General features: G+C 45.7%; 1 non-coding gene across 1 annotated transcript; it reads right to left on the reverse strand.

Moving 5' to 3' along the window:
* Positions 1–7,466: 7,466 nt before the first annotated feature.
* Positions 7,467–7,539, reverse strand: TRNAW-CCA (transfer RNA tryptophan (anticodon CCA)). The gene has a single exon. It is a non-coding gene; the product is annotated as a tRNA-Trp (tRNA).
* Between the last annotated feature and the right edge of the window lie 382 nt (positions 7,540–7,921).

The raw sequence follows: 7,921 nt of genomic DNA on the forward strand, positions 1-7,921 counted from the left end.
TCCAGGCCCCCTCCTCCTTCAGGGTCCCTGCTCCTCTGATCACCCCTAGCCCCCACTCCCAGCATGCTGGTCAGCCAGCCCTGTACCTGCTCATGGAACAGGCTGCTTTCTGCAGAACCCTCGGGTTCCCTTAAGTGTCTCCATACAAAAGGTGCTGTTGGTGCTGCCAGACCCCTGTGGTCATCTCCGGGCCTCCAGCCTGGGGTGAGGGGAGCACCACAGGCAGGGCTCCGGCCCTAACACCCTCCGTGGCTGGGTTACCTCAGACAAGCCGGTTTGCCTCTCTGAGCCTTGGTTTCCTTCTCTGTGGAATTGAGTCACAGTCTTAGCTCAGGGTGCTTTTGAGGATTAACAAACGCAAATTTTATGTGAGCGCCTGACACAGTGCCGGAGCCCAGAGGACACTGCTGAGTGTTCCCAGGGCCACGGCCTGTCAGGACTGTGCCCTCACTGGGTACCAGATTCTGGGCTGTTTTTTATGTGTAGCGAGCCTGGTGCTGGGCACCTGGCAGGCCACCTAAATAAGACCCAGTTCCTGCTCTCAGGATGCCCGGGGACTGGGGAACTTGGGGCATTGGTGCTGGGACAGCAAGGGAGGGACCCAGCCCACCGGAAGCGGCAGCAGGAGCAGGAGGGGAGTGTGAGGACCCCTCCCCTGGGCCTGAGGCAGCCCAGACGCAGGGAAGCAACTCGTGGCCACATCCCAACCCCCAGAACCAGAAAGCTCATGACTTGGAAGTAAGACAGAGAAGCCAGGGCTGGACTTCCTGCCCCTCTGGCTCCAAACCCTGTCACCCTAATGGTGTCCCTTACATCTGTGAGGTGAGGCAGCCCCACCACCCACAGGGGCAGGTTGGAAACGTAAACGAGAGATGATGAATGGCAATATTCTCCACACAGGAGTGAAAACAAATGTCTGGGAGCTTGCCTCCCTTGCCTCAGGCTGACAACAGCTCATGGCCCAGATGTCTCCTTGGGGTTCCCCTTTTGAAGGTGCCCCAAGTTTCCCCTGTATCCACTTTTCTTCTTGATTCCTCAAAGATAATAATAATAATAAGATAAAATAGGGCTTCCCTGGTGGCTGGGTGAGAAAGAAACCACCTGTCAATGCAGGAGACACGGGTTTGATCTCTAGTCGGTGGAAGATCCCACATGTCACCAAGCAACCAAGCCCATGAGCCACAACTACTGAGCCTGAGCTCTAGAGACCCTGCTCTGCAACAGCAGAAACCACTGCAATGAGAAGCCTGCTTGCCACAGCTAGAGGCAAGTCCGAGCAACAATGAAGAACAATCAAACCTGAAATAATTACATACACACACACACACACACACACATATATATTTTTAATGTCTTTCCTGAGACTGAAGCACAAAAAAGGCAAGGGGTTCATTCACAGAAGATATTCACACCGAGGTCTATAATGATCTCCGTGTTTTTTTCTTTCTGGGCTTATTTGTGTTTTAAAAAGAGAAGCTCTGCTAGACTTGTGAACCTATAAGAGGTAGAATGTACTTCCAGATCAAGTTGCATTGGGAGTGTGGGGTTTTCTACCACCCTTTCCCTGATCAAATACTTGGATCCTCAAGTCTGAGAAGAAACTTACCGAGTCTTTCTGTTGAATCTCAAGAAGCCTTGAAGCATGTGTGGAAAATTTCTGTTTTTTCTCCAAACTTTGCCTTCAAGGGACACTCCTGTTCTGCTTAATTTTGTAGAGAAATAGCACTCAGTCTCTAACTTGACTTGCGTGACCTCTAATATTTTCTTTTTTTCTGACCCAGATGAGCTTCTTAGTTTATTGAACTTTGTGCAATCCCACCCCTCTTTTGACATGACCCCTGTATGCCTGGGTCTTCCCCTCTTCCCCTCCCCAAATTTTGAAAATATACTTTTGCCGTAGAACATGCTTTAATTTATTTTGAGGGATTTTCACTGCCCTTCAGTCGACCCTGGTGAACTGAATGTATTGATCTCTATCTGACCCCATCCCTCAAGATTTTCACACTATGTTCTTGGAATTTGATGAAGGAGAGTATGACATAGCACGTTTATGGTTTTATTCCATCAGCCATTCTTCCCTGGTGGCTCAGAGAGTAAAGAATCCACCTGCAAAGCAGGATACATGGGTTCGATCCCTGGGTTGGGAAGATCCCCTGGAAAGGGGCATGGCAACCCACTCCAGTATTCTTCCCTGGAGAGTCCCATGGACAGAGGAGCCTGTCAGGCTACAGTCCATAGGGTTGCAAAGAGTCAGACACGACTGAGCAACTAAGCACACACACATTCATAGACAAGTGCACTGTTGGAATTATCTAGTAACTCCTGTTGCCTAAAAATCAGCTGAGCCATGGAGGACCAGGGGGTATCTACGGCAGCTCTACCATCTTCCTTGTCCTCAAGCATCTCCCTAGTGTTCCCAGCAGAACAGAATCACCTCAAAACTATCTCCTCTCTGATGCACATTCCTAGCTGTGACTGGGTTCATCTCATTTCCCACTTCCTCTCTGCAAAGCAGTTCTCCTGGTCTTAGCGAACATGCTGTCTATTGTTTCTGCTTCTCCCTCTGAAATGGTTCCTTTAGTATGCTGGGAGAAAAGAGACAATTTTCTTGTTCATAGTTTTCATCACCACCTGTAGTAGATGGAAAAGTGGTCCCCTAAACCAAACACATGATTGTCCCTGTGGGTCAGTCATGAACCCACCCTCCAATTCATGCAATCCATTTGTTGTTCTGTTGCTGAGTCACGTCCAACTCTTTGCAACCCCATGGACTGCAGCATGCCAGGCTTCCCTGTCCTTCGCTATCTCCCTGAGTTTGCTCAAATTCATGTCCATTGAGTTGGTGATGCCATCCAACCATCCCATCTTCTGTTGTCCCCTTCTCCTCCCGCCTTCAATCTTTCCCAGCATCGGGGTCTTTTCTAATGAGTCAGCTCTTCACATCAGGTGGCCAAAGTATTGGAGTTTCAGTTTCCGCATTAGTCCTTCCGATAAATATTCAGGGTTGATTTTCTTTGCTGTCCAAGGGACCTTCAAGAGTCTTCTCCAGCACCATAAGTGAAAGCCTCAATTCTTCAGCTCTCAGCCTTCTTTATGGTCCAAATCTCACATCCATACATGACTACTGGGAAAACTATAACTTTGACTATCCAGACCTTTGTCTTGAAATCCATAAATCTATCCTTGTATAGAAACAGAAAACAAAACAAAACAGGGTGAGTCTCTCCAGTTCAAAATCTCCAGATGGGAAGAGTATCCTGGATTACCCAGTGGACACTAAATGCCATAACATGGATCCTTACCAGAAAGAGGTAGAAGAATATTTGACGTATGGAGAGAAGTTCATGTGAAAACAGAGCAGAGAGAGACTCGAAGATTTCAGCTTCGAAGATTGACATGATGCAGCTACAAGCCAAAGAACACTGACCCCATCAGAGGCTGGAAGGAGCCAGGAATGCATCTTCCCCTACAGATTTGGAAGGGAGTATGGTCATGCCAACACCTTGATTTCCACCCTGGCATACTGATGCCTGACTTCTGGACTCTAATTGTAAGAGAGCGGCTCTGTGTTGCTTTAAATGGTCAGTTATGTGATAATTTGTTCTAGCAAACACAGGAAGTCAATCCAGCATCTGTGACCTCTTTTCAGACACTTGGAAGTGCTTCCCAATACTAATTGCCTTTTGATTCATTTATTTATTTATTTTTCTTTTCCATGGTAGTTTATTACAGGATATTGAATATAGACTGCCTCTTTAGAGGCTCATTGCAACCCCATGTGATACGTCACAGGGACAATCACCACCACTTCCAGCCCTGTGAACTTCTGAGCGTGTGATGTCTCCCCAGGTGTGTGTAGACAACCTTAGATATGTCCAGTCTAGTGCTGAACTACGATGGGAAGTCACCTTCTGCCTCAAACACATAAAACATTACGTAAAATATGTATTTTATTTATTTATTCATTTTTAGCAAATGGTATCATACCCCACAATATCTATAGCCTGCTTTTCCTCTTGTTTCCATTTTACGTTAGACCATGGGCATCAGTACCTGTAGATCTTACTCATCCTTTCTTTTTTTTAATTTTAGTTTTTTTAATTTTTTAATTGTTTTTAATTGGTGGATAATTGCTTTACAATGTCGTGTTAGTTCCTGCTGTACAACAATATGAATCAGCTGTAAGTATGCATATATCCCCTCCCTCCAGAACCTCCCTCCCTCCCACTCCCACCCACCATCTCACCCCTCTAGGTGATCACAGAGCACCGAGCCAAGCTCCCTGGGCTATATAGCAGATTTGCACAAGTCATATTTTTGTTTTATTCTATTTTATTTTGGCCATGATGTGTTGCATGTTGGAGGATCTTAGTTCCCCAACCAGGGATGAAGCAAGCGCTCCCTGCAGCGGAAACACAAGATCTTAACCTTTGGGCCACCAGAGACGTCCCAAAATAGATGTTTTTTAAAGAAATCAAATATGTAGCCAAGCTCGGAAATCAAAAAGGGACTAACTCCAGTTTCCAGAGGAAAGACGGAACACATGGAAGAAAGCCAGGCTGCGAGACCAAAGGACGTGTGAAGGAAAATGGGCAGGATGGACACCTGAGGGGCCTCAGACCTCTCTGGGGTGGGGCAGGGGAGCAGCTGAAAAAGCCAGGAGCCTGGGAAATGTTAGAAATGCTTGGAAAAAAACTTCACTTTCTGGCCTGAAGGAAGCCAGGAAGTAATAACACTAGTTGCACCCCTGGGGCACAAAGGATTCAACCACAGAACTCAGAGAGGGTATTCTGCACTGCAGATGGATGTAGACCCAAATTTTTGTATTAAATAAAACCGGTTAGGAACCTGCAAATTAGCAACAATTTAACAGAGGCAACTAGGACACCAAGCTTTCTGGATGCTTCTGTGGTCCCCAGAACACAGGAACACTCACAGAAGACATGTCTGGGAAACAGAGTTCATGATCCAAGGTGCTAAAATATGTACAGAAATCCAATATCTCAGTATTTAAAGTAAAAACTACAACTGTGAGAAATCCCTAAAGTAGGAAGACATAATGTGCGTGTGTGCAGCTAAAAACACACTCAGAAAAGAATAAGTAGCTTAAGTAAATAAATAAAGATGAGCCTGTATATACCGTGGTGCGCGTGTGTGCTCAGTCCCTCAGTCATGTTGTTGCAGTGAAAAGGTAAAAAGAGGAATGAGTTTTTCTCTTTCCCTTCCCTGAGAACATAGAAGAGAAAGAGAACAGGGAGCAGACCTGATCATTCCTCGTCTTCTACTTTAACTGCTCCTAACTCTGAATGTCTGAACTAAGTTTGCTGCTCTGCCCTCTAACTCTGCAGGGGCTAAACTTCACACCTATTTTCCTTTGACTCTATGCTAAATACATCCCCTATCTAGTGTCTGGGGGTTCCGAGGGCTTCCCTCATAGCTCAGTTGGTATAGAATCTGCCTGCAATGCAGGAGACCTGAGTTTCGGTTCCTGGGTTGGAAAGATCTCCTGGAGAAGGAAATGGCTACCCACTCCAGTATTCTTGCCTGGAGAATCCCATGGACAGAGGAGGCTGGCAGCCTACTGTCCATGGGGTTGCAAGAGTCGTACACGGCTGCGCGACTAAACCACTACCACCATATAGTGTTTACCCTTACAGCCCCCTCCCCTTGTTGTTACGTATCAGAAAGAAGGCTGCAGAGCCACAGAACTGCCAGACCCAGTTACTAGATTACAGACGCCAGCTTATGACTGTCTTTGAAACAATGAAAGAGGAAGAAGTCAAGATCCTATCACCTTCTGCTCCTCATCACTGACTCCAGACTGTGAGCCCTTGCCATATATAAGCCCCTAGACTCCTCATGGAGCGGAAGCACAGGTCTTGAGGCATGAGCCTACTGTATTCCCCACTTTACCAGCTGAGAATAAAAACTGCCTTTCTATTTGCTCCAAACTCTGTCTCTGTATTTTTCATTTGGTGGGTGGAGAAGGCCAAGATTTTGGCTGGCAACAGTGTCTGACTCTTTGTGACCCCATGGACTGTAGCCTGCCAGGCTCCTCTATCCATGGGATTCTCCAAGCAAGAATAGTGGAGTGGGTTGCCATTTCCTACTCCAGGGGATCTTTCCTACCCAGGAATCTAACCCACTGCATTGGCAGGTGGATTCTTTACCACTGCGCCATCTGAGAAGCATATATATTATGGTAAAAGGCACTTAAGTCATTTCACTCGTTCATCTATTCCTTCAACAAATGTTTATTAAATACCAGCGACAAGCTGGGATACAAAGATGAGTAACATTGTTTTAGCCTTTGTGGACCACGTTTTCTCATGGGAAAGACAAAAAATATTAAAGTAAACATGGAATAAGTTGCCAGCTGGTGATAAGTGGTATGAAAAATATAAACTAGCCCAATGGAGACAGACCTTTAGATAGCAGCATATATTTGAATGCTATGGAGGAACAAGCTATAAACGTCTAGAAAAGAGCTAAAGGAGCAGATGTAAAGGTCCTGAGGTCAGCTTGTGGTTGGATGTTGAAGATGTTGAGAGACATCAGGCTAGATCTGAATAAGGATGAAGGGGACTTGGCAGATGAAATCAGAGAGGCACCCAGAAGCCTGGTCATGCAAGACCTTGTGAGTTTGATTAAATAAATAAATAATCTTTTCCCCCTAAATGAGTTGGGGGAATCACTGGAGTTTTGTGAACTAGGAATAACAGGATCTGACTTGTGTATTTTTAAAGTAATATTCCTGGTTGCTGTGTGCAGTGTAGATTAGAAGAAAAAGAAGGAAGGGAGGCTGTTGGAAGACACGCCGTCATCCTGGCTGGATGTTAGGGTGGCTTCTCTCAGGTGCCATCGGTGGAGAGCACGAGAAATGTTTGGGTCTAGGATTTGTTTTTAAGTGACTGCTAATGGAATTTATGTTGATAGGAGAGCACGACAGATAAAGAGCCAATCCAGAATGCCTCCTGTTTTCATCTGAACGCTGGAACAACCTTTTACTTGTGTCTATCATGCCTTCCAGACAATGAGGCAGTACTTCATTTCACATTAGTGCTAATATTTTGTACTGATACATCTGGGAATCTGGTCAAGTTCCTTTCCTCTGGGGTCAGATGGTCATAGGAAACTTCTCAGGTGACAAGGGGGTGGTAAGGACGGGTTGAGGGAACAGAGACAGGATATCAAATGCAGCTGACACCTGTGCATATAACCCATTTGGGCTTCTTGGGTCTGTTTGAGCCTGGTCTCAAAGGTACCACTTCTGTTACCTGATGGACTTCTGATAGGCCTGCCCAACTTTATAATTTAGTAGGCACAATAGATTATGCTATTGTTCAAACATATTCACTCTCCTCCCTCCCTCCAGAGGAGGTGTTTATGTCTCAGTTTTATTTATTTTTTTTAATTATTTATTTATTTGGTTGTGTTGGGTCTTAGTTGTGGCATGTGGGATCTAAATCCCTAGCTGGGGATTGAACCCAGGCCCCCTGCATTGGGAGCATGGAGTCTTAGCCACTGGACCACCAGGGAAGTCCCACCATTGATGTTTGACTTGGTCACAGACCTTCTTTGACCTCAGAGTGTGCAGAATGCACTTTCCTGCCCCTTGACATTAGACTACATTTGTGGAGTTTTAGAAGGTGCTTGTAATTCAGAGCTTCCGATGCACTTCTCTGTTTAGGCTCTGCCCTTTTGCTCCTTGGCCGTTTTGCAGGTTACAATTCTTTGGTTTTCTGTGGTCAGGAGCTCAGTCTCTACTACACCCCAGTCTCTCACTAGAAGCTGTTTTTCAAGTGGAAAGTGGTTCCCTGATAGGTAAATCATAGACATCTTCTCTGTGACTTCTATTAGAGTTCAACAAAAATGTCACCTGTATCTTCACCCACCCTGGTTCTTCTGTTTCCTGAATTAT

This window comes from Bos taurus, chromosome 29 (genome assembly GCF_002263795.3).
Source record: "Bos taurus isolate L1 Dominette 01449 registration number 42190680 breed Hereford chromosome 29, ARS-UCD2.0, whole genome shotgun sequence".
Taxonomy (NCBI): domain Eukaryota; kingdom Metazoa; phylum Chordata; class Mammalia; order Artiodactyla; family Bovidae; genus Bos; species Bos taurus.